Raw genomic sequence first — 27,672 nt, forward strand, 5'->3', positions numbered from 1 at the left:
ATATATATATATATATATATATATATATATATATATATATATATAAAAATGAAATGGTTTCCGTGTGTCATCGCATAACTCAAGAACGACAGGATAGATTTCTTTGATTGTCGTATTATTTTCTGTGAAATGTTCTTTAGCAGGATTACAAAATATTAACATTTTCTTAATCTACCTATTTGTGCAAATGGGATATTTTTAGTTTCGGATTGTTTGCATAGTTTGTCATTATTAGTAATTACGTTTTAAAATGTCATTGATGTGCTATTGGGTCCAGTTTTTATGCGACGGTGCTTTTCTGTTAAAAAGTTCTATTTTATGACAAACCTTGCTTACATGCATTTAAAAGAGCGATAAGTAACGTGTATGAAGGCACTATTCACAAAGGAGAGTATGAATGCAGCGATGCTTCGTGGAAACAAACGAATTCCCACGATTCAAACGGATTTAAATTCCGATTCGACTTTGAAAATGAAAATAAGTCATTGAAAAGCACCGGAATAAATTCGAAGTACCGTCGACAGCATTGTTACTGTTTATAGAGATAGGCACAAATAAAAGCATTGTTGATCATAACGTATATTAAAGGACATAGGTTTTACAATTTGAATCACCTCACTGGAATTGAAATTAATAGAAATTTGATCCACAAGCATTGCTATTTTTGCTTTTGTTGTATTTTTCAGTGAATAATTATAGGCAGGACGTCTGTCGGATCAGCTAGTTGTCAATAAAAATATTGACAAGACTACTTCAATTCGTCAATCCCATTTGATGTCTACAGAATCAATATTTTCATAGTGTCTTTACACGATCAATATATTGATCAATAATTGGTTTATTGGCAATATTTCTGCTCGTGTAGGGTGCGCTTATGGGAGCAACACACATCGGAATGAAGAGGTTTTTTGTGAAAGAGAAGAGCGGTAGTTCGCATGAAAAGTTCAAAGAGTGTTTTTCATTCTTCTCTTTATTTGCTCTGAGGTGCATTACATCCCTGCCTACGGGTCACGATCGCGTATCCGTGTTCTTTGTTATTTACTTTATTATCGGTGGTGCTGGCAGTTGATTGGGAAGTAGTAAGCGCATCACAATGATCGTTCACGCTGTGCGTAGCTTCTGTTGTTCAGTATTCGTTGGTGCCTGAGCTGCAAATTCCGGTGGTTTGTGATTTAGTTGATGTTGATGAAGGGCTGTGTGATGGGTATGCTTGCAGTTGATATTGCTTCGTTAGAGGTTTGTGTACAGGGTTTCTCGTAGTGTGTCTTCAGTTCGGATCGTGCTGCCGAATAGAACGGTTGTGTTTCATTTAGTAGTTGCGCAACGGTGAAGTGTTTCAGTCACGTTTAATATATGTGGAAATTAGTGGAAATTAGAAGTGTGCGGTTCTGAGAAATAAATGAATAACTGGCTTATTAAAGATTATCATGGGTGTGCGGAATAAAGTGAAATTTCCATGGCGTATGTGCGGCATATAGCACATGCACAGTATCAACGAGCGGTAGCGTTTGGAGTGTTTCTCCCAGTGGTGCTAATGAAAAAGATCCGTTGAATGTTAATAATGAGAAATAAAGTCATCATTCCCGTGTGGATAACTTTGTGGAGTTCGGGCAAAGATGGTTACATACTATATTCATGAAGAGATTGTATCACATACATTGATACAGTTATTATCTCCAATAATACAACATGAAGCATATCATCGCATTCGCGAACCCGGTGAGAAGTTTCCAATTGGATTTTTTTTTATTATCCTCTATTTAAAGTGTGGTGCATGTATTGGTATTCGCTGGCGCTGCATAGTATTTTTATCTATTTTTGAATCGAACCAAGTTAAAAAACGTTAAGAATTGTTCGTATCCCACCAATACCAATACTTACACGATTTTTTGTCTATTCATACTGTACTATACATATATTGAGTGTAGGGCCAGGCAAGGTGGAACGGAACACATGGTTTGCTAAGGTTGGCAGCCAAAAAGCGCAAACAAACCAGTAGCAAAGAGACTGATATAATTCACACCACTGAAAATAGACTCATCTTATGCTTATTAAGGTGCCATCATTTCTCCATCTGTATATACCACAATGCTGGTCAGGGGCATGAGGTTTTTGTATTTCGTTTTACGCGATTTCAGTTTCAAAAGGCAAACCACTACAAGCATTGGACCTACTCTTGCATGCAGTTGGTACATTGGTTTAACTTGCATTGCCAAGGAGTATGTAAATGTACAGTGCAGGAGTGAAAGGTAAAGCAGACAATACTTATCATATGGAAGGGGATGGAAGCTTACGATTAGCTCATTGTGTGTGTGTGTTAATCTCAGCCTGTACAGCCCGTACAACCGAGCTCATCAAAGAAAGCGCGTCGCACCGTAGCAGGGCATCGATGTATTTTTTTTCTCTACCATTGCATCGCTAGCGTTGACACATTTGTCTTGTGCGTGTCTTTCGCTCGTGTTTGCAGCAGACTTGTGTGAATGTGCGCGGTTCACTTAGGTTAGGTGTATGCATTTCCATGACATATACCTATACAATACAGCCATTCCATAGGATACAGCGAAGGCCCGTTTTTGGCAGCCCATTATTATTATGTTTATTTTAGGCTGACAAAATGGAGATATTGACAATTATAGTACAGTATGATTCCGTTTCCGGCAATTTTTTTTTCTTTTTTTTTAAATTGCCAAAACTGGAGCTGTGCCAAAAATAGAACCTTTCTTTAAAAGCTTTTATTTTCAATTTGTGATATCATAAATGTTACAAGAACATTGATTATATAGAAATATGTGAAATAGGATGAAATAAAATCAGCAAATTAAATTTTATTAGCTATGCCCGCCCACATAAAATATAGTAAATATAACTCGCATATTTGGAAATAAAGTCAAAAGTGATATCAATCATCACAACAAAATGTGCATTGAGTATTTTTTTTAAAAGAATTACTATGTACAACATGAATCTTGCCAAAAACGGAACCCATTTGTAGCCATAAAAGGAACTTTTTTTGTTGCCAAAAACGGAAGCTTACTGTATATCGTATTATATTATATTTTAACGAAGAAATTGTCTGAAATTCTATAGTAAGGTCTGGTTCAACGATGCACTACGCAAAGTAGCGAAATGGATAAGCGACTTTTTATGTTATTGTTTTTCAATATATTATATAAATAAGTGTTGCTACATAAATAAATCATTTTATATTAAACAAACTATATTTTTTCAGCTGAAGCGATACGGTAATTTACAATACCTGCAAATACATATCCTATTGATTACGTTACATTATTATTCATAAATGCCAACATAGTTTATCGTTAAATAATCACAGATAATTAAATATATAAAATGCTTTGGATTCGGGAAGGATCATCAGGGAACATGATTGAAGCGATTTGGACAGGAAGAATGGAGTAGCCTGCTTCCTGTTGCTAACATTTCGTGGAGATTGGGCTGACTCTTCTCCTAGGAGATTCTCTGTCCCGGCGGATTGTTTATGGATCCATTCTTTTTTTGGCCCTTCATACAGCGATGATGTGAATGTCGTTTGATAACATGATTTTATCTTTGCCGTTAAAAGCATCAGCAGCCACCGAGGTATCCCATGCACTGATACGACACGATACGAAACATGCAAAATAAAATTGAAATTTGAATTGTACGACCCGATTATGGGTAACGAGCCAAGGTTTTCATTGTCTACACTTCATCAGCCGTAAATACACCAGGAGGCTGGTAAAACGGGTCTTTACTGTACGGTTTTCATTTATTTCCAGCAACACATGGATTGTCTCTATCATCACAATATTATCCCTTTGATATCATTACTCATTATATGCACTATATTGTTTTATATTGCTCATTAACATAATCAAATTCATGGTATACGTTATATTAATTGCATGTTGTTATATAATTTTCATTATGAATCATAATTTCTATTACATACAATATCCTGATAACATGTTATGATGTAAACACACTATATAACAATTGAATACTAGGAAGGGATGGGAGCAACAGGGTATCATTCGAATTGAGGACTGGACGAGGGAACGTGGATAGCCCAAGTCACTTGAAGGAAACTTGTTTTCTTCAGAAGGTCTTATATGAGTTTGACGCACCCTTCTCAAAACAAACCATCAGGTGGGTAAAGCATGTATAGCGAAATTGTTTACCTTTTGACTGGAATATTATTGTTGGAAGGGACTCTTTTCCTCCTTTTTCCCCTGCGGAGTGTGCGTAAGTGTCACTGCCTAGGGGCCCGACCAACCCTTTTTAATTTCTCTTTAGTAACAGCAATAATGTGAAGGTTACACGATAAACTATTTTGGGGCTACTGTAAGTCTACCCGCATTCACTGGAAAAACCTTGAGCTGATGGTGGCTTCAAATCACATCACATCACATCACATCAGGGTTTCTTGTAGTGTGTCTTCTTGTGTAACAACGTAGGGCACGCAGGGGTCTGTCCTTCATATATGCGCAGCGTGATTTGAGTGTTGGTCGCGTGTTTTGCTTTGAATTGAATGTTCAGATATGAAGGAATGGGTTCCGTCACTCGCATTCTCACGAAACAAACGCCTTTGAAAATACCTAGAAAAATTTTCTCCAGGTTTCAAACTTAAAGGATTCCACCGTTACGTATTCCGACATGATGGTTATAATAAATTTTTTAGTAATACACAGGTGTAGATCATGCAGACGCATATCAATCTTATTTTCAATATAAACGGGTATCTTTGTCCTAACATTATCATGCTCAACGACGTATTGCATGTTGTCTTCCATAGCATGTAGTCTCTCATGTGGTGGGCTTGTATAACGACGACTTCCGTTAGTCTAAACTGCATTTACAAATATTTTCTGTTGAATTTTGCTGTTGAGTTTCTAGCATCTTGAAATGAATGATCGATATCGCACCGATGAAACTAACGGTGCTTTATTGTTCACGCTGGCTGGGGACGAATTTTATTATTCGATTGCTTTGCTTGTTTATAGTACTGGCACGGTACATAAACAAGCAAAGACTTTAGGTAGAAACGTTCGTTTGATTCACTGCACTGTTAACAAGCAAAGCGACTAATTAGGTACTGGTATCGACCCTGTAGTAACTCCATGATCCCCGGCTCGAGAGAGCGCTCAATGAAATTATTCCACGATAGTTGCTATTTTTCTTTTTATGGAATGGATTTCCAGTTAGACGAAAAAAGGCCACTAGCAAGATAACTTAAGTAGAAGCAAAAGCACCAAAACGCCGATGTGTCTTTTCAGAGGTACCAAAGGGAATTCTTCGGGTCCCAGATTGAAAGACGATTTAAACCGAGAAGAAGCGCTGGTAACCATTATTTCATCGATATTGACGAGCCACTCTTGAGAGATTAAAAAACCATCGGAAGGTACAATTGGGAGATTCGACTGTATTAAGTTTTGTTTGTCGCATTCCGATTGAAGATTAGTATAGGTGGCAATTATGGTTGCGGTCGGTCGTAGCTGCGATCTGGAGCAGAGTGAAAAGCGAAGACTGAATAAATAGAAATATATTAGGCTTACAGGAGAAAAACCAGGACAAATCAAGCATTTTCCTCGACTTCCCAGGACACCAGGACAGTCAAAGCAAAACCAGGACATGTCCTGGGAAACCAGGACGTATGGTGACCCAATGTAAGGCGAATAATGACGGAATTCTCATACAATACCAGTAATGACATTACTTAGTAATGACAATTATTGTGCGTGTAAGGGACCCTTTACACGCACAATAAAAGTGTCATTACTAAGTAATGTCATTACTGGAATTGCATGGGAATTACGTCATTACCCCAGTAACAATTGAGATTTTACGGTAGTTTTATAGCCACTGATAAAACTTTGATTGCACTTGTAGCGTTCTATAAAACTTCAATTTTTACTTGGGTAATAGCGCATCGTGTAAGGGGCCCTAATCCCTGGAAAATTCGGGGCCCTTACACGCGCAATAAAATTGTCATTACTAAGTAATGACATTACTAACGCCACGTGTGCGGGCCCCTATTAAACGAGAAGAATAAGAAGAAGGCAACTAAAAACAAACTGAATCACTGGAAAATTAGGGGCCCTTACACGCGCAATAAAATTGTCATTACTAAGTAATGACATGACAGGAATTGTATGGGAATTCATTTATTTATTTATTTTCGTCAAGCATATGTAGACTACATAGAATGATATTACAATATTTGCTTATATACTATACATTTTTTCTACGATTAAGTTCAAATTTAATTTGTTTTCTGGACATGGAAAGGTCGATTATTGCACATTGATGGATTTTTAGCATAGTTTGTCCTAAAAGATTGTTCTTGGAATAAATTACGAGTTCTTAGTTGACGGCTAGGTAGGGGAGACCGGGGCTAGGGCGGTGTTTTCAGTTTTCTATTTTTACTGCTTTGATGTAGGTACATCTTGCAAAATAGAACACGCGGAATGGAAGAGCAGACTGTTGGCAACATCCCTGATTTTTTTTAAAGTGTTTGATGTATTTTTTTTTTATTTTATTCAAATCGTTTATTTGATAAGGCACGTTGCGTTAGCTTAAAGGTGCCAATTTTGTTTTGTTTTACAAAACTGGGGGATTACATATTGATTTTTTTTAAATGAAACTAATGCGATTTTATAGCTATCTTATATATCTACACAAGGGGATAATATTATTTTCGTAAGATTAGGGGGGTCATTTAGTTTTTGTGGCAATATGGTTTGACATTTTTATCAGTGAGATTATTGGAGCAAATAATGTTTAACTAAGGGGGACCATTTTTTACGACTAACTTAAAACTAGGAATAACTACCCGATCAGAAATCAACATCAAAATTATATCAAAATAAGATATTATATCATGGAAAAATATATATCTCTGTTTGCTATAAAATATAGCTGGATAGTTGTTAAAATATCAAGTTTTTATACCAAGAAAATGCATCGGTTATATCTTATTATATCTCAGTCTATTTTGATATAAAGTCTTTTTGTTGAGTCTTTGTTTGATATAATATTTATATCACACAAACGGATATTTAAGATAGTTTATATCTAATTAAGGACAGTAAATATATCTGAAAATATCAGAATTGTATCACATAAATCCAAATATTTTTTTTCTGTTTTTAAATAATAAATCAAATAATTTCTTGTTAAAAATAATTCTCATTAGTACAATTTGCATTTAATTTCGTTGTGTTACTAATTTGATTATTATTATTACCGTCGCAGCTACTTGTTGAAAGTTGTTCTAACTTAGAACTCGCAGTTAGTTCAGCGTACTTTTATAATTTATTAATTTTTTTCTGGGGCGTTCCTGTTTTGCGCTTTACATCCTTAGTATATTCAAAATGCTTATTCCTATTCTTTCGCATGTTCCAGTCTTTTATACTCTTCTTTAATAGCTTGCCTGCAATTTATATACATTTAGCTTCCATTCCTCTTCAGGGTTTACAGAGTGCTGCTCTTTTGGCTTGTCGTATGCCGAAACCGGTCTAATCAAATCTCTAAAGCTACTTGCTGCTTCGTGGGCCTACAGCGGAACATTTTCTCTGTTGTGTTCTGTAATCAGCGAGTAACTTTACAAATGTACATTCTCTTATAAATTTACATTCCAACCTATGACAAGACAAGACTACCAGTAATGCGATTTGGAGCCAGTACTTGGGAGGATTCATCTCTAATGGCATCATTAGAGCTTCGTAAAACTGTCTTGGAAAGATATTATTTTGTTGTTCTTACTATGTTGAAAAGATATGTTTGATATAAATATGATATATTATATATCATTATTGACAAATCAAAACATGATATAATTTAATTTTTTTTTATAATTTGTTCCAAGCGACATATATCAAAATTATATGATCATATGATATAAATATCAAATCGAGCAATAATTTTGATATATTTTTGATATGGTTTTCTGATCGGGTAGAGGGCATGATTGAATTTTGTAAAGATTCGTAATTATAGTTATTTTTGTGGTTAGTAGAGTTAGGCATTTTCAACGAGATTATATAATATAATAGTTAAAACTAGAAGAGACAAGAAGAGCTAAATGCTTCGTGATGATATTAGGGGGGGGGTAGGGGTGTTACTTCTGGGTATAAGAGTCAGGGGAGGGAGGGTAGACAAAGATGGCAGGGAGAGAAAATTATTTCAGTTTCAGGCATCGTGAGATCAACGGATGGATTACAAACTCGGGTGGCCTTCATCAGGGGAATCATGTACTGGGACGCCGGGTGGTCCTCCTCAAGATTGCCATCTTTTTCCAGACGATTTCGTAGTACGGCTCAGATGTGGATCGGCTACATTTCGAGTTAAGCGTGTTATGTTCGTGCCGTAGGTCCCGTGTTTGTTGGCTCATTCGATACAGATGCTTTGATACAGGTGGAAGAGGGTTCTGAGAATGATAAGGAAAATAAGAAGGGGCAGTTAGACTTGTATATTGATGGTTTTCACAAAGGTGTATATAAGGGACATATAGAGGACATCGCGGCTTGCCAGCACATCTCGAACCGGGACGTTGGTTGGTCCTGGCGGAACTGTACTCGGTGCACGCCCAGACAATGTGCTCGATGTCGTGATAGCCGTCGCCACAAGCGCAGATACCACTATCCACGAGCCCAATAGGCCGGAGATGTGCATCCAGCGTGTAATGGTTTGCCATGAGTCGGGACATCACACGAATGAAGTCACGACCCACATCCATCCTCTTGAACCAAGGTTTCGTCGATACCTTAGGGATTATCGAATGTAGCCACCTTCCCAGCTCCCCACTGCTCCACGAAATTTGCCAACTTTCGAGGGTTCTCTGATGAGTAATACTGAAAAATTCGCTGAAGCAAATTGGTCTTTCGTTAACGTCTCCTTCTAAGGCACCCACCTTAGCTAAGGAGTCTGCCTTCTCATTGCCCGGAATGGAGCAATGAGAAGGGACCCATACCAAGGTAATCTGGAAAGAGTTGTCAGATAAAGCACTCAGTAGCTCCCGTATTTTCCCCAAAAAATACGAGGAGTGCTTTCCATGTTTCATCGAGCGAATAGCGTCAATGGAACTGAGGCTATCCGAAACGATGAAGTAATGGCCTGCGGGTAATGTTTCAATGACTCCAAGGGTATACTGAATGGCAGCTAGTTCTGCGGCGTAAACTGAAGCAGGGTCACTGAGTTTGTAGGAGGCGGTGAACTTTTGATTGAAAATACCGAAGCCAGTGGACCCATCGAGGTTTGATCCGTCAGTATAAAACATCTTAGAACAGTCGACTTCTCGGAATTTATTATAAAAAATGTTCGGAACCACTTGTGGGCGTGTGGTCCGGAATTCCACTAATCTCGTCTTTCATGGATGTGTCGAAGAAAACAGTAGATTCAGAAGTATTTATGAAATGCACACGGTTGGGATTGTAAGAAGAAGGGTTAATATTCTGCGCCATGTAGTCAAAGTACAGGGACATGAAACGGGTCTGAGAATTGAGCTCAACAAGCCTTTCGAAATTTTCAATCACGACCGGGTTCAAGATATCGCATCGAATGAGCAATCGATATGAGAGTTCCCAAAATCGATTTTTCAACGGGAGAACGCCCGACAGCACTTCGAGACTCATCGTATGGGTCGACTGCATGCACCCTAAGGCGATACGCAAACAACGATACTGAATTCTTTCGAGTTTGATGAAATGTATGTTCGCGGCGGAGCGAAAGCAGAAGCATCCGTATTCCATTACCGCCAGTATCGTTGTTTGATACAACCTGATTAGGTCTCCTGGGTGGGCACCCCACCATGTTCCGGTTATTGTACGAAGAAAGTTGATCCTTTGCTGGCATTTCTGTTTCAGATACCGAATATGGCATCCCCAAGTACCTTTCGAGTCGAACCAGACCCCTAGATATTTTACTGTGAAGACCTGAGCGATAGTTTGACCCATTAATAGAAGCTGTAGTTGTGCTGGTTCACGCTTCCTTGAAAATACAACTAGCTCAGTTTTCTCCGTGAAGAATTCGATACCCAGCTTAATAGCCCAAGCAGACAAATTGTCCAAGGTATTCTGTAATGGTCCTTGTAGATCGACAGTTTTGGGTCCCGTAACAGACACCACGCCATCGTCTGCAAGTTGCCTTAACGTGCAGGAATTGTCAAGACATTCATCAATGTCGTTGACGTAGAAATTGTATAACAGGGGGCTTAGACATGAGCCCTGGGGAAGGCCCATGTAGCTATATCGTGATGTCGATAAGTCACCATACGAAAAATGCATGTGCTTTTCCGACAACAAGTTTAGTAAAAAGTTGTTTAAAGTCGCTGAAAGACCATGCTGGTGCAGCTTCTCTGAAAGAATGTTGATCGAGACTGAATCAAAAGCCCCCTTAATATCTAGGAACACTGATGCCATCTGCTCTTTGCTAGCATAGACCATTTGAATTTCAGTTGAGAGCAACGCAAGACAATCGTTCGTCCCTTTGCCTTTGCGAAAGCCAAATTGTGTATCTGACAGTAAGCCATTTGCTTCGACCCAATTGTCGAGGCGGGATAGGATCATTTTCTCGAACAACTTCCGGATACAGGATAGCATTGCGATCGGACGGTACGAATTGTGGTCGGAGGCTGGTTTTCCTGGTTTTTGGATGGCGATGACCTTCACTTGTCTCCAATCGAGTGGGACAATGTTAGCCTCGAGAAACTTATTAAATAAATTCAACAAGCGTCTCTTGGCAGATTCAGGCAGATTCTTCAACAAGTTGAATTTGATTCTGTCTGGCCCCGGAGCTTTATTGTTACACGACAAGAGAGCAAGTGAGAACTCCACCATCGAAAAAGGTGTTTCGTCCGCGCTATCGTGAGGAGACGCGGCGCGGTAAATCTTCTGTGCCGGGGCGGAATCCGGACAAACCTTCTTGGCGAAATCGAATATCCAACGGTTTGAATATTCTGCACTCTCGTTAGTACTGTTTCGGTTTCGCAAACGCCGGGCCGTGCCCCAAAGAGTGCTCATCGATGTTTCTCTCGTTAGTCCGTCAACGAACCGGCGCCAGTAACTACGTTTCTTGGCTTTCATCAAACTCTTCATTCGCGTTTCTAACGTCGCATATTGTCGATAGCTAGCGGGTAACCCGTCGTCCCGGAAGGTCTTATACGCGGCGGCCTTCTTCGCGTACACGTCTGAGCACTCTTTGTCCCACCACGGATTAGGAGAGCGTTTTTTTATGTTCGCGCCGGGTACTGGCTTAGTCTGAGCTTGATTCGCGCTGTCGAGAATCAAGCCAGCCAAAAAGCTGTACTCTTCCTCCGTAGGAAGTTCTTGGGTAGATTCGATGTTGTCGGATATCGCGGCAGCATAGCTCTTCCAATCGATATTTCGTGTGAGGTCATACGAAATATTGATTGATTTCAATGGCCTTGAACCGTTATTGATTGAGACTACAATCGGCAGATGGTCGCTGCCGTGGGGATCAGGAATTACCTTCCACGTGCAATTTAACCGCAGCGATGTTGAGCAAAGGGACAAGTCTAAGGCGCTCGGGCGCGCTGGAGGAGCAGGAATCCGTGTCATTTCACCCGTGTTTAAAATTGTCAAATTGAAGTTATCGCAAAGATCCTGAATTAAGGAAGACCGGTTATCATAATAGAGACAACCCCATGCTGTAACGTGAGAGTTAAAGTCTCCTAAAACTAGTCGCAGTGCTGGCAGGGATTCTAGGATGTCTTGTAGCCGTCGGTGCCCGACCGCGGTGTTGGGGGGAATATATATGGAAGCTATACAAAGGCTTTTGCCTTTGGTTGTTACTTGACAAGCGACAACTTCAATACCTGTTATCGAGGGAAGGTTAATTCTGTAGAAGGAATAGCACTTTTTGATCCCCAAAAGCACTCCTCCATAGGGGGTGTCTCGATCCAGGCGAATAATATTAAAGTCGTGGAAGTTGAGATCTATGTCGGAAGTTAACCAAGTTTAACATAATGCAAATGCATCGCAACTCAAATTATTTATTAAAATTTTGAAGGAATCGACTTTCGGGATGATACTTCTGCAATTCCACTGTAGAACAGTGATCAAATCCGTGACCTCGTTCGATGAGTTAGCCATCGAAGGATACAATCGCTGAGAGGAGGAGCCATTTAGCAGTCAACTGCTTCAAAAATGTTCTCACTGTAGAGAGAAAAGCTAACATAAGACTTTTAATAGGATCAGTAATATTGAAAGTTTTTATTATCTAGTCCACTATGTCCGAGAGTTTCATAATTCCAGTGCTGTGATTACTCTCGAACTGAAACAAAGGAACACTTGGGATTTTTGATGTTCCTGGAAGTGCTGGGAACTCCTTCTCTGAGCTTAATCCTCCGAGACCAGGAGCTAATTGCTTTGGTTTGGTTGCAACACTTCCAATAGATGTCACTTTCGGAGCCCCGTCAAGGGACACCTTCTGGCCTTTACAAGGAACTTTACGAGAGGAAATGTTCCTCCTCTTCCTATAAATTCTAGGCACCCTAGTAGATGTTCCCTCTTGTGGGTTACCAGCCTCGCCCTCGTCAGGAGGCAAGTGAGTATAGATGTTTGCTGAGGATGGTGACGTAGCATGCTTTGACATTTCTGCGAAAGAATGTTTGGATCGTCCCGCAAGGGAACGTTTCAGTTTATCCCCGCGTAGTTTGTAAGCGGGACATGCCGAGATATCATGCAGACTCTCCGCACAGTAAGGACACTTTTCGGCTTGTTTACTGCACGAATCATCTAGATGATTCTCCCCGAATTTTCCACAGCGGGCCTTATTGCTACAATGGGTGGCTGTGTGACCCACTTTACACTTTGTGCAATTCATGACCCGCGGTACAAACAGACGCACAGGCAGACGAACCTTGTGCAAGAGGACGAAATTTGGCAAAGCGGTACCAGCGAAGGTCACCCGATAAGAGTTTGACTGGGGTTATGTTTTTGAACCATCCCCCGCAACTACTACTGAGTGCAAACGTTTGCACTCAAGTATTTTCACTGGCTGAAGTAAGCGGTCTCTGAAACGGCCAACCCCGTACTTCAGCAGATCCTCGCACGTCAAACTCTCATCGGTTACGACGCCTTCGGATTCTACTTTTATAGCTGGAATATACACGTTGTAATTCCGCGTAAAGTGCTCACAGCAACCAATATCGTTTGCCTGCTTTGAGTTGGCTAGCAACACCCTTATCTTGTCCGAGCGGATCTTTGAAATTTCGGTCACAGCCGAGAACCGTTCCGTCAGGTCTCTAGAAATCTGAAGAAGATTCAGTGATTTAGTCTTGGGCCGAAAGAAGACCACAAACGGACCAGTTGAGAGTTCTGGATAGCATTTGGGCCGGGGGGAGCCTTAGAAGTTAGCCCGATTCAACTTCCATTTGACCATCCGGAGAGGGAATCATAGAAAACGTCAACGCACGGGGTCAGCGCCCGCGCAGACGGAAGAAAGCAATAAATGTGTTACAAAAGACAAAAACCACTTAGCTTCAAACTGGTGTCCAACGACGAACCGATCCAGCTTATACAGCTGGCTATTGTTTAATCCTCAACGCGAACAAAAGACTGAGGACCGAACCGAACTGGCAAAATAACCTTGAATGCGAATTAACACTATTCTTTATCGCCTCACACAGCACTACGGACTAGAAAAAACAACCTCTGTCTCGATGGAGAGCTCGAAAACGAATGTGTTTGATGTATTGTCTCCATTTTTAGAGACAAAAATATGTGACGCGGAAAACCCGCCAACTTACCCCGGCCCCGGGGTAAGTTGGCGGTATGTGGTGATACGCCAAAAACTAAGCAATCAAATGGAAATTCAATTACTTCAAGGGTCCTTTTGTAACGTGCTGAATATCTTTTCGAGAAAACTGTATATTAACCGACATTTGCTATTATATTTCAGTTTCAATACCCCGGCATTTTGACTTTGACGCATACCCCCTATTCAAAAGCAAATTTTCGAAATTCTTCATTCAATTGGCCAGAATAAATGTCTCCTCCATTGGCGAGATACACAAGAAAAAGATTTTCTTACTTTGGAGTGAATTCTAGAAATAAATTTTTTTGATGACATTTTTGCACTGCAAATAGTACCGCCAACTTGCCCCGCGTGCAGCACCGCCAACTTACCCCAACCGCATGTTTTATTAAAAACTATTTAAAAAATAACTTTTGTTTGTGGATAGTTGTAATATCTATATGGATACTGAAAGCTCTTTTCACGCGCTATCGAAAAATATAATCATTCAGGAAATAGTTTGAAAATCACGCTAAATAACGCAAAGTATTTAAAATTTTGAAAATTTACTTGGTATGCTCGAAAACACAATATCACCCACAACTTCCACCAAACAAATTGTTTTGCAACAAAACCACATTGGATAACGGGTTTCACATAACTTGAGGTACACAAGAAGAGAAAGCGCTATATGTCTAATAGAAACAGAGAAAAAGGGATTCCGCCAACTTACCCCAACCGCCAACTAGCCCCGGGCTCCCCTACATAAAATATGATTTGAGAGAGTAATGATGCGGATTGTACACGTTGAGAAATAATGTCGTTGATAAAGCAAAGCATGGCAAATTCGCGGCGTTCTTTGAGTGTTTGTATGTTAATGAGCATACAACGTGCTTTATACGATAGAAGAGGAAAATAAATTAAAGTTTAATAATAATAATGATCATTTAAATTTATTAAATTGGAATGCTCGTTCATTAAAAACTTTTTCAACTTCTTAAGGAAACATAATGTGCATATAGCTGTTGTGACCGAAACTTTTTTAAAACCAAATATTAAATTGAAGAGTAACTCTAATTTTGTTATTCATCGATTGATCGAATTGTTGGATTTGGCGGAGGAATCGCAATAGCGGTTAATCGCTCGGTTTCTCTTGACACCAAGGTGATCGAGAGTTTGGGTATCGAAGTTGAAACTGATCTTGGTATCATTTTATTGCTGCAGCCTATTTGCCTTTTCAGTGCACTGGCGAGCAAATGAATTTATTGAAAGGAGACTTACAAAAACTTACAAGAAATCGGTCGACGGTGATTTTAACGCCAAACACCGAGCCTGGAATAATGCTCAAAGCAATTCCAACGGTAAACCACTTTTTAATGATTGTTCTGCTGGTTATTATTCAGTTTTGTTCCCGGATGGTCCTACATGCTATTCGTCTGTAAGGAATCCATCAAAAATTGATCTGGTTTTGACAGATCAAAGTCACCTTTGTAGCGAATTGATTACACACGCTGACTTTGATTCTGATCATCTTCCAGTAACTTTTTCACTTTCTCAAGAAGCTGTTTCCAATCCCATTAGCTTAGTGTTCAATTATCACAAAGCGAATTGGGAAAGGCACAAAACTTATATTCAGAATATTTTTAATCATGACCTTGATTTACAAAATAAAGCTGACATTGATACGGCATTACAAAATTTAAGTATATCTATAGTTGATGCTAGAAATTCATCAGTACCAACAACACAGAAAAAATTTAATACTCCTATTATTGACGACGATCTTCAACTTCTGATTCGCTTGAAGAATGTTCGAAGACGTTAATATCAACGTTCTCGTGATCTTGCTATGAAATGTATTTATCAGGATCTACAAAAGGAAATTAAGCATAGATTCACACTCTTAAGAAATGAAAATCTCGCGAAAGAGGTTGAACAAATCAAGCCAAATTCTAAACCTTTCTGGACACTTTCTAAGGTTCTTAAGAAACCTCAGAAACCATTTCCAGCTTTGAAGGAAGGTGACCACATACTTCTTACAAACGAAGAAAAAGCTCAAAAACTTGCTCAGCAGTTTGAAAGCGTCCATAATTTTAATCTCAACGTTGTGAGTCCTTTTGATACCGAAGTCTTACAAAAATATGAAAACGTTTCAAATCAAGTATTTTCTCTAGACGGATATTGTTGAAACAAACTATGATGAGATCAAATCCATCATGAAAAAGTTAAAAAATATGAAAGCTCCAGGCTATGATGGAATTTTCAACATTCTTCTTAAAAACCTTCCCGAAATCACCAAGACAAACTTGGTCAAAATATTCAACAAATGTTTTGAATTAGCATACTTCCCTGAAAGATGGAAAAATGCCACGATTATTCCTATTTTGAAGCCAGATAACCCAGCAGAAGCATCTAGCTATCGATCATTTAGCTTACTCTCTTCTATTAGTAAATTATTTGAAAAAATCATCCTAACTAGAATGATGTCACATATCAATGAGAATTCTATTTTTCTTCCTGAGCAGTTTGGATTTCGTATTAGACATTCAACTACTCATCAACTTGTAAGAGTAACTAACATGATAAAGGCAAATATCTCAGAGGGCTATTCCACTGGAGTTGCTCTTCTAGACATCGAAAAAGCTTTCGACAGTGTTTGGCACAAAGGTTTAATTGCCAAAATGTGGGATTTCAATTTTCCAATTTACATAATAAAGATAATTAAAAATTATCTTACTAACCGTACCCTACAGGTTTCTTATCAGAATTGTAAATCTAATAGCTACCCGTTAAAGCAGGCGTCCCTCAAGGATCAAGCGTCGCACCAATACTATACAATATTTGAGAGGCTGAGAGCGAGAGTGGGTTAAAAATTCGCTGCGAGCAAAAGCGGTATACGTTTTATTTAGAGCAAAACCGGTTTAAGTACCAGTCAGAGCAGAAATGGGATAAAAAAACCTTATCGCAAAAGTGGGTTAAAAAGATATACCACTTTTGCCCTGAGAGGATATATATTCCATTTTTATTCTAAGAATGTTTTCAAAAATGATTTATCACCAATCAGAGAAAACCATCATCAATATGGGTATCATTTGAAAGGAGGTGGTTAGTAGATATGGGAAATCGATAATTACGCCATTTTGAATTCCAAGATGGCGACTTCCGTTACCACAAAATAGTGAGAACCACCATCAATATGGGTGTCATTTGAAAGGGGATGTAGAGCAGACACCGAAAATTGACCACCACCGCCATTTTGAAATCCAAGATAACGACTTCCGGTTACCACAAAATAGTGAGAACCACCATCAATATTGGTGTCATTTGAAAGGAGATGGTGAGCAGACACCGAAAATTGACCACCACCGCCATTTTGAAATCCAAGATGGCGACTTCCGGTTACCACAAAATAGTGAGAACCACCATCAATATTGGTGTCATTTGAAAGGAGATGGTGAGCAGACACCGAAAATTGACCACCACCGCCATTTTGAAATCCAAGATGGCGACTTCCGGTTACCACAAAATAGTGAGAACCACCATCAATATTGGTGTCATTTGAAAGGAGATGGTGAGCAGCCACCGAAAATTGACCACCACCACCATTTTGAAATCCAAGATGGCTACTTCCGGTTACCACAAAATAGTGAGAACCACCATCAATATTGGTGTCATTTGAAAGGAGATGGTGAGCAGACACCGAAAATTAACCACCACCGCCATTTTGAAATCCAAGATGGCGACTTCCGGTTACCACAAAATAGTGAGAACCACCATCAATATGAGTGTCATTTGAAAGGGGATGGTGAGCAGACACCGAAAATTGACCACCACCGCCATTTTGAAATCCAAGATGGCGACTTCCGGTTACCACAAAATAGTGAGAACCACCATCAATATGGGTGTCATTTGAAAGGAGATGGTGAGCAGCCACCGAAAATTGACCACCACCACCATTTTGAAATCCAAGATGGCGACTTCCGGTTACCACAAAATAGTGAGAACCACCATCAATATTGGTGTCATTTGAAAGGAGATGGTGAGCAGACACCGAAAGTTGACCATTACCGCCATTTTGAAATCCAAGATGGCGACTTCCGGTTACCACAAAATAGTGAGAACCACCATCAATATGGGTGTCATTTGAAAGGAGATGGTGAGCAGACGCCGAAAATTGACCATTACCGCCATTTTGAAATCCAAGATGGCGACTTCCGGTTACCACAAAATAGTGAGAACCACCATCAATATGGGTGTCATTTGAAAGGAGATGGTGAGCAGACACCGAAAATTGACCATTACCGCCATTTTGGAATCCAAGATGGCGACTTCCGGTTACCACAAAATAGTGAGAACCACCATCAATATGGGTGTCATTTGAAAGGAGATGGTGAGCAGACACCGAAAATTGACCATTACCGCCATTTTGAAATCCAAGATGGCGACTTCCGGTTACCACAAAATAGTGAGAACCACCATCAATATGGGTGTCATTTGAATGGTGAGCAGACATCGAAAATTGACCATTACCGCCATTTTGAATTCCAAGATAGCGACTTCCGGTTACCACAAAATAGTGAGAAGCACCATCAATATGGGTGTCATTTGAAAGGGGATGGTGAGCAGACACCGAAAATTGACCATTACCGCCATTTTGGAATCCAAGATGGCGACCTCCGGTTACCACAAAATAGTGAGAACCACCATCAATATGAGTGTCATTTGAAAGGGGATGGTGAGCAGACACCGAAAATTGACCATTACCGCCATTTTGGAATCCAAGATGGCGACTTCCGGTTACCACAAAATAGTGAGAACCACCATCAATATGAGTGTCATTTGAAAGGGGATGGTGAGCAGACATCGAAAATTGACCTTCACCGCCATTTTGAAATCCAAGATGGCGACTTCCGGTTACCACAAAATAGTGAGAACCACCATCAATATGGGTGTCATTTGAAAGGGGATGGTGAGCAGACAATGAAAATTGACCTTCACCGCCATTTTGAAATCCAAGATGGCGACTTCCGGTTACCACAAAATAGTGAGAACCACCATCAATATGGGTGTCATTTGAAAGAGGATGATCAGCAGACACCGAAAATTGATCATTACCGCCATTTTGAAATCCAAGATGGCGACTTCCGGTTACCATAATATAGTGAGAACCACCATCAATATGGGTGTCATTTTATAGGGGATGGTCAGCAAACACTAAAAATTCACCATCACCGCCATTTTAAAATCCAAGATGGCGACTTCCGGTTATCACAAAATAGTCAGAACCACCATCAATATGGGTGTCATTTGAAAGGGGTGGTCAGTAGACATCGGAAATCGACAATTAGGCTATTTTGAAATCCAATATGGTCACTTCCGGTTACCAGAAAATAGTGAGAACCATCATAAACATGGGTACCGTTTGAAAGGGGGTGTTCAGTAGTAGCCGTTTTAGATCCGATTTTCTTTCACTGCAAACATTACATTGCAACAACACGGTTTTATGCCTAAATGATCGACAACGACCAACCTGCTCTCGTTTACAACATATGTACTCGATGGATTTACTGACGGATTGCGAACCGATGCTGTTCACATGGATCGGTTCGGCCTTCGACAAAATCAACCATGATGTCGCAATAGCGAAGCTGGACAAACTCGGTATTCATGGACAACTTCTGCGTTGGTTCCTCGATGGAAGGCAATTCCAAATCAGCATTAAGGACTGCCTATATGCACCATTCTTCACTACATCCGGCATCTCAATAGGTAGCCATCTCGGTCCATTAATTTTCCTCCTCTACTTTAATGACATCAATATTAAATTACAAGGACCCCGCCTTTCTTTCGCCCATGATATGAAAATTTTTCGACAAATACGGGATAAAACCGATTCCGAGTTTTTTCAGAGTGAACTGGAGAGCTTTAGTACGTGGTGTGACCTAAACAGAATGGTTTTACATCCGAGTAAATGCTCAATCGTTTCGTTCACTCGGAAACGCTATCCGATTCAGTTTAACTACCATTTATTCGACTCGAGCATTCCAAGACACTCTCACGTCAAGGGTGGTGGAGTCATCATGGATGCAGCACCACACACTTCATGCTTCGTGGATGAGGCATGAAGACAATAAAGATAAAACAACCCAATGTAAGAGCATGGGAGGGATGAGCCTAGAAGCGCAAGAGCATGGGAGATATGAGCCTAGAAGCGACCGGGCCCACTATATGTTGGATACTGTCAACGTCTGTACATCAACATACGGATGCCACCCCCTGGATAAGAATGATCGACCCGCGCGAAATTAAAATTTTGTGATTTGTTTCTCGCATCAATAAAAATATTATATATGCACTTCCATATTAATTTTAGTGGTTTTAAAATAGGTTATATGAGGAAAAAAGCGAAAAAAATGCTAATTTTCAATAAAATTGCTTTTGGTTCACTTCAATCCATTTTTGGGTTTATTAATATTCCTTGGATCTTCAAATTTTAAAGGTGTATGAAATGACACCCATACTGATGGTGGTTCTCACTATTTTGTGGTAACCGGAAGTCGCCATCTTGGATTTCAAAATGGCGGTGAAGGTCAATTTTCGGTGTCTGCTCTCCATTCCCTTGCAAACGACACCCATATTGATGGTGGTTCTCACTATTTTGTGGTAACCGGAAGTCGCCATCTTGGATTTCAAAATGGCGGTGAAAGTCAATTTTCGATGTCTGCTCACCATTCCCTTTCAAATGACACCCATATTGATGGTGGTTCTCACTATTTTGTGGTAACCGGAAGTCGCCATCTTGGAATTCAAAATGGCGGTAATGGTCAATTTTCGGTGTCTGCTGATCATCCTCTTTCAAATGACACCCATATTGATGGTGGTTCTCACTATTTTGTGGTAACCGGAAGTCGCCATCTTAGATTTCAAAATGGCGGTGGTGGTCAATTTTCGGTGTCTGCTCACCATCCCCTTTCAAATGACACCCATATTGATGGTGGTTCTCACTATTTTGTGGTAACAGGAAGTCGCCATCTTGGATTTCAAAATGGCGGAAATGGTCAATTTTCGGTGTCTGCTGATCATCCTCTTTCAAATGACACCCATATTGATGGTGGTTCTCACTATTTTGTGGTAACCGGAAGTCGCCATCTTGGATTTCAAAATGGCGGTGAAGGTCAATTTTCGATGTCTGCTCACCATCCCCTTTCAAATGACACCCATATTGATGGTGGTACTCACTATTTTGTAGTAACCGGAAGTCGCCATCTTGGAATTCAAAATTGCGGTAATGGTCAATTTTCGGTGTCTGCTGATCATCCTCTTTCAAATGACACCCATATTGATGGTGGTTCTCACTATTTTGTGGTAACCGGAAGTCGCCATCTTAGATTTCAAAATGGCGGTGGTGGTCAATTTTCGGTGTCTGCTCACCATCAAATGACACCCATATTGATGGTGGTTCTCACTATTTTGTGGTAACCGGAAGTCGCCATCTTGGATTTCAAAATGGCGGTGGTGGTCAATTTTCGGTGTCTGCTCACCATCCCCTTTCAAATGACACCCATATTGATGGTGGTTCTCACTATTTTGTGGTAACAGGAAGTCGCCATCTTGGATTTCAAAATGGCGGAAATGGTCAATTTTCGGTGTCTGCTGATCATCCTCTTTCAAATGACACCCATATTGATGGTGGTTCTCACTATTTTATGGTAACCGGAAGTCGCCATCTTGGATTTCAAAATGGCGGTGAAGGTCAATTTTCGGTGTCTGCTGATCATCCTCTTTCAAATGACACCCATATTGATGGTGGTTCTCACTATTTTGTGGTAACCGGAAGTCGCCATCTTAGATTTCAAAATGGCGGTGGTGGTCAATTTTCGGTGTCTGCTCACCATCCCCTTTCAAATGACACCCATATTGATGGTGGTTCTCACTATTTTGTGGTAACAGGAAGTCGCCATCTTGGATTTCAAAATGGCGGAAATGGTCAATTTTCGGTGTCTGCTGATCATCCTCTTTCAAATGACACCCATATTGATGGTGGTTCTCACTATTTTATGGTAACCGGAAGTCGCCATCTTGGATTTCAAAATGGCGGTGAAGGTCAATTTTCGATGTCTGCTCACCATCCCCTTTCAAATGACACCCATATTGATGGTGGTTCTCACTATTTTGTAGTAACCGGAAGTCGCCATCTTGGAATTCAAAATTGCGGTAATGGTCAATTTTCGGTGTCTGCTGATCATCCTCTTTCAAATGACACCCATATTGATGGTGGTTCTCACTATTTTGTGGTAACCGGAAGTCGCCATCTTAGATTTCAAAATGGCGGTGGTGGTCAATTTTCGGTGTCTGCTCACCAACCCCTTTCAAATGACACCCATATTGATGGTGGTTCTCACTATTTTGTGGTAACAGGAAGTCGCCATCTTGGATTTCAAAATGGCGGAAATGGTCAATTTTCGGTGTCTGCTGATCATCCTCTTTCAAATGACACCCATATTGATGGTGGTTCTCACTATTTTATGGTAACCGGAAGTCGCCATCTTGGATTTCAAAATGGCGGTGAAGGTCAATTTTCGGTGTCTGCTGATCATCCTCTTTCAAATGACACCCATATTGATGGTGGTTCTCACTATTTTGTGGTAACCGGAAGTCGCCATCTTAGATTTCAAAATGGCGGTGGTGGTCAATTTTCGGTGTCTGCTCACCATCCCCTTTCAAATGACACCCATATTGATGGTGGTTCTCACTATTTTGTGGTAACAGGAAGTCGCCATCTTGGATTTTAAAATGGCGGAAATGGTCAATTTTCGGTGTCTGCTGATCATCCTCTTTCAAATGACACCCATATTGATGGTGGTTCTCACTATTTTATGGTAACCGGAAGTCGCCATCTTGGATTTCAAAATGGCGGTGAAGGTCAATTTTCGATGTCTGCTCACCATCCCCTTTCAAATGACACCCATATTGATGGTGGTTCTCACTATTTTGTAGTAACCGGAAGTCGCCATCTTGGAATTCAAAATTGCGGTAATGGTCAATTTTCGGTGTCTGCTGATCATCCTCTTTCAAATGACACCCATATTGATGGTGGTTCTCACTATTTTGTGGTAACCGGAAGTCGCCATCTTAGATTTCAAAATGGCGGTGGTGGTCAATTTTCGGTGTCTGCTCACCATCCCCTTTCAAATGACACCCATATTGATGGTGGTTCTCACTATTTTGTGGTAACAGGAAGTCGCCATCTTGGATTTCAAAATGGCGGAAATGGTCAATTTTCGGTGTCTGCTGATCATCCTCTTTCAAATGACACCCATATTGATGGTGGTTCTCACTATTTTGTGGTAACAGGAAGTCGTCATCTTGGATTTCAAAATGGCGGAAATGGTCAATTTTCGGTATCTGCTGATCATCCTCTTTCAAATGACACCCATATTGATGATGGTTCTCCCTATTTTATGGTAACCGGAAGTAGCCATCTTGGATTTCAAAATGGCGATGAAGGTCAATTTTCGATGTCTGCTCACCATCCCCTTTCAAATGACACCCATATTGATGGTGGTTCTCACTACTTTGTGGGAACCGGAAGTCGCCATCTTGGATTTCAAAATGGCGGCAATCGTCAATTTCCGATGCCTATTGACCTATACGGATCCTTACTCGATTTCTATGGCATCAAAAAATTTAATAAAATTTCATTTCCCACAAGTCCGAATAAGAAAATTCTGATTCTTTTCTTAGCGCAAAAATGGGTTAATATTCTATACCAGTCTTGCCCTGAAAATTTTGTCGAACCATTTTTGCGCGAATTAATATTTGATCCACTTTTGCCTGAGGTGTGATGACTATACCATTTCTGATCTAACAGAATATTTTAACCCACTTTTGCTATGAACAAAATTTTAACCCACTCTTACTCTCAGCCTCTCATTTATACCTTCGATCTTCCAAATCTACCTACAGGCTGTAAAAAGTCACTTTTCTGTGATAATACTAGCATCTCAGCCACTGGGAGGAGTCTTCGTATTATCTGCAGTCGACTGCAACGAAGCTTGAATATTTTCAATGATTACCTGAAAAAATGGAAAATTTCCACTAATGCGGCAAAAACACAATTGATTGTGTTTACGCATAAGCCAAGAGCTTCTTCTCTTAAACCAAATAATAACCATATTATTAAATTTAATGGTTTGAATTTAACGTGGTCAGATCAAGTTAAATACTTGGGTTTGATTTACGATAAAAAACTCACTTTTAAGGATCACATTGAAGGAATCCAAACAAAATGCAACAAATATATAAAATGTTTATACCCTCTTATAAACAGGAATTCTAGGCTCTGCCTAAAGAACAAAGTATTAATTTATAAACAAATATTTAGACCGGCAATGCTATATGCAGTGCCAATCTGGGCAAGTTGTTGTGCTACTAGGAAGAAAACGCTTCAAAGGATTCAGAATAAAATTCTGAAAATGATTTTGAAGTGTCCTCCCTGGTTGACCACAAATGAGTTGCACAGACCCGCAAACATAGAAACATTAGAAATTATGACGAACAGTATTATAAGCAACTTCCGACAAAAATCGTTGCAATCTTCAATTGCAACGATTAGCTCTCTTTATAGTTTATAAGTTAGTTTATAAGATTTGTTTAACTCCTTATTCAGAAGACAAGTAGGTTTAAAACATCCTACTAAAAAAATACTTAACTGCAAAAGCATATTATAACTTAATAATAATTAACTGAATCATGTAAACAATAGGGATGAAAAGTCACCACTTGTGGCTGAACACCCAATATAATAAATTAGAAATGTAATGCAAATAAAACAATATAATCAAATAGAAAATAATATTAAAAAATGATTTAATTGTGTAGGGGTCTTCAAAATTACCCAGCATACCAGTAAGCACTAAAGTAAGCAGCATATTGACTATATAAGAGCTGTCCGATGTTTATAAGCTTTATTTGGGCTTTACAAATGTTTATAAGCTGCATAGCAGCTTTACAAATGTTTATAAGTTTTATACAGGCTTTTCGAATGTTTATAAGCATTACAAGCATTAAGCATTAAAATAGACCGTATATGGGTATATGAAGCTATACTTTAGAGCCTAAAAACCCTGTAGTTGTAAGCTGTAAGCGGTAGTCAGCGATGCCTTTATAATGCCGTTTATGCTTGACATTTCTATTAAACTAAAGCAATGAAGTCCAAATCAAAACAAATATGATATGGTGCACTTTGTAAGTTCAAGAAAAAGCTTGTCGGCTTCGGAGATTTGGCACAAACAAATTAAAGTTAACTAAATCTTTGAGCCATAAAATGATACGAAACTGCGATGAATTACTTTCAAGTTTAGTGTAGGAAGGGAAGTAATTTCAAAAATAAAATATTCCCAAAACCATGCTTCTGTTCGTCGGTAAGTGAAATTAACTTCCAATCGAACCAAAAACCGTTCGATTTAAGAACGTCAAATATCATTTATATGACCAAATGCTCAAATCGATCAATCAGCCAGCGCACTGGAACAACTTATCCCCCATATCTTCTAGAAGCAGAAGTTCGAGCCTGGATCAAACGCTGTATAGAAAAAAGTCAAACACATGTGGCAGATAGACCATGAAAGATAGAAAGAGAGAAAAACAGTCTTTCCTCCATTTTCGTTTTGTTTTTTTTTCCATCCATTACACAAATTGTTTTGACATTGAAAAGTGGGAGTAGGGTGCATATCAGCCGAATATTTCGCCAAAAGTGGCTTTTGAACAGCACTCATGTACAATATGATGCCTATTAGCTCAGTTACCCTTGTTCTATACGCGACTAAAGAACCGAATTGATGCCATTTTTACGGCTTAGTGGTTACTTGGGCTTGTTCTATACGCGACTATGGAACCGAATTGATGCCATTTTTACGGCTTAGTGGTTACTTGGGTATAGCTGAAGCGTTTAATAAAGCCCAGCATACTATTTGCTTTATTTATTATTGTATTGTAATGTTACACAAATGTGAACTTGGAGTCTAAGATTACGCCTAAGTCACGAACAATTTTGCACTTTCTACTATTTTGTTTCCTAACTGTATTTCTATTGGAATATTTGAAGTTTTTATGCTGAATGTTATTGTGTTACATTTCTTTACGTTAAGTTGGAGTAGATTTTTGCTACACCATGTGTGGAATAGGTTGATTTCGTTTTGGAATACTTCAGCGTCTTTGACATTTCTTATTTCCATTAAAAGTTTCATGTCGTCTGCATATATAAGCACTTTAAGATATTTGAGTATAAAGGTAATGTCATTTACGTACAAAATAAAAAGAAAAGGGTCTAAGTGGGAACCCTGGGGTACGCCAGAGGTGACACGAATTGGTTCAGAAAGTATATTCTGAAAGCGAACTGTTTGTTCGCGTTTCGTTAAATATGATTCGAGCCATTTCAAGAGTTTATTTTCCATGCCATATTTTTGCAGTTTGAAGAGTAATAAAGGTATGTCAATACGGTCGAATGCTTTACTAAAGTCTGCGTAGAAAGTTTCCACATGGTTGCCATTGTCCATTACATTTACAGTGAATTTTACAAATTCTATAAGGTTTGATGTTGTTGAGCGGCCTTTATAAAAGCCATGCTGTTTGCATGAGGTAATGGCAATCCCTCAATGGTTTCGAATGTCTGATTTAGTGCCTGATTTAAAAATCGGCACTAAAAAGGATGATTTCCATATTTCTGGGAAGGTTCCATTTTTCAGTGACATGTTGAAAATACGGTGTAATGGTAGAGTAAGTTCTTCTGCTAGATTTTTAAAAAATATTGGGGCGATTCCGTCAGGCCCAGGTCCTTTTGATGCGTCTAGGTTTTTTAGTGCAGTGGTAATTTCGTGTTCAGATAGTTCTTGGACGGAAATGTCATTTGAAAATTCAGGTATAAATGAAAAGTAGTCGCGGTCGCGGTCTGTTTCGGAATGTGAAGTATACACTTCTTGAAAGAATTTTCCAAATAAATTGCTAATTTTTGTACTGTTATTTCCTACATGTCCGTCATAATGCATTTGGGATGGAAAGTTGCTACTTTTCAATTTTGTTTTCACGTAATTGAAGATTTTTTTTGGACAAGTCTTGATTTCATTCTCGATTTTATGATTATATTCTTCATGTGCAGTGTTAATGGCTATGTCGAGTTGGGAGCAAATATCCAAATAATATTTTCTTTCTTGTAAATTTTATGTGCCTTTTGTTTTCTATTTTTTAGGTTTTTCAGATGTTGGTTGAACCACACAAGCTGTTGACCGCCACGAGTTCTTCTTCTTCTTTTTACAGGTACTAATCCAGTGATTAAATTCGTTACAATTAAATAGAATTTAGTCACTGCTTCGTTGACATTTCCTTCTATACTCAATACAGTTTGCCAATTTTTTCTACATAGTCTACGTTTGACTTCTTCGAAGTCGGTTTTATGGTATTCCTACACTTCCTCATACTCCAAGTCTTTCGGGGAAGAGTTTTGATGAATAAAAATTGAATATTCCATTGCTGTGTGAAATACTTCATTTTTCCATAATGGAGTTAAGGATGCATTAACACAGAAGTTTTCAGTGCAGTTCGTGAATAAGAGGTCTAAATAAATAAATCTAAAATTTTGTTTATTTTTTACATGGTTGATTTGGTGCAGGCCAAATTCTGATATATTGTCAAATAAGTATTGAAGTGTTTCATTTTCGACTACGACTGGGAGTAAGATAGATTCGTTTTCAATGTCTACGATGAAGTTGGTGTTACGTTGCTTGAAGTCGCCATAAATATGTAGTTTTACTTCAGGTTACATGTTTGACATAGTAGATTCTACAGGTTGAAAAAATAGCTCAAATGATTTTTTGTGACCATTTTCGGGTGGAAAATACACAGAGGAGAATATTACTGCTT

The 27,672-nt window shown here is 39.3% G+C and overlaps 1 protein-coding gene across 2 annotated transcripts in view; it reads left to right on the top strand.

Annotated features, from left to right (window-relative positions):
• The window catches only part of LOC131676203 (WD repeat-containing protein 20), a 349,792-nt gene that overhangs the window by 300,694 nt on the left and 21,426 nt on the right, over window positions 1-27,672 (top strand). The gene's annotated exons all lie outside the window — the stretch shown is intronic.

This window comes from Topomyia yanbarensis, chromosome 1, assembly GCF_030247195.1.
Source record: "Topomyia yanbarensis strain Yona2022 chromosome 1, ASM3024719v1, whole genome shotgun sequence".
Classification (NCBI taxonomy): domain Eukaryota; kingdom Metazoa; phylum Arthropoda; class Insecta; order Diptera; family Culicidae; genus Topomyia; species Topomyia yanbarensis.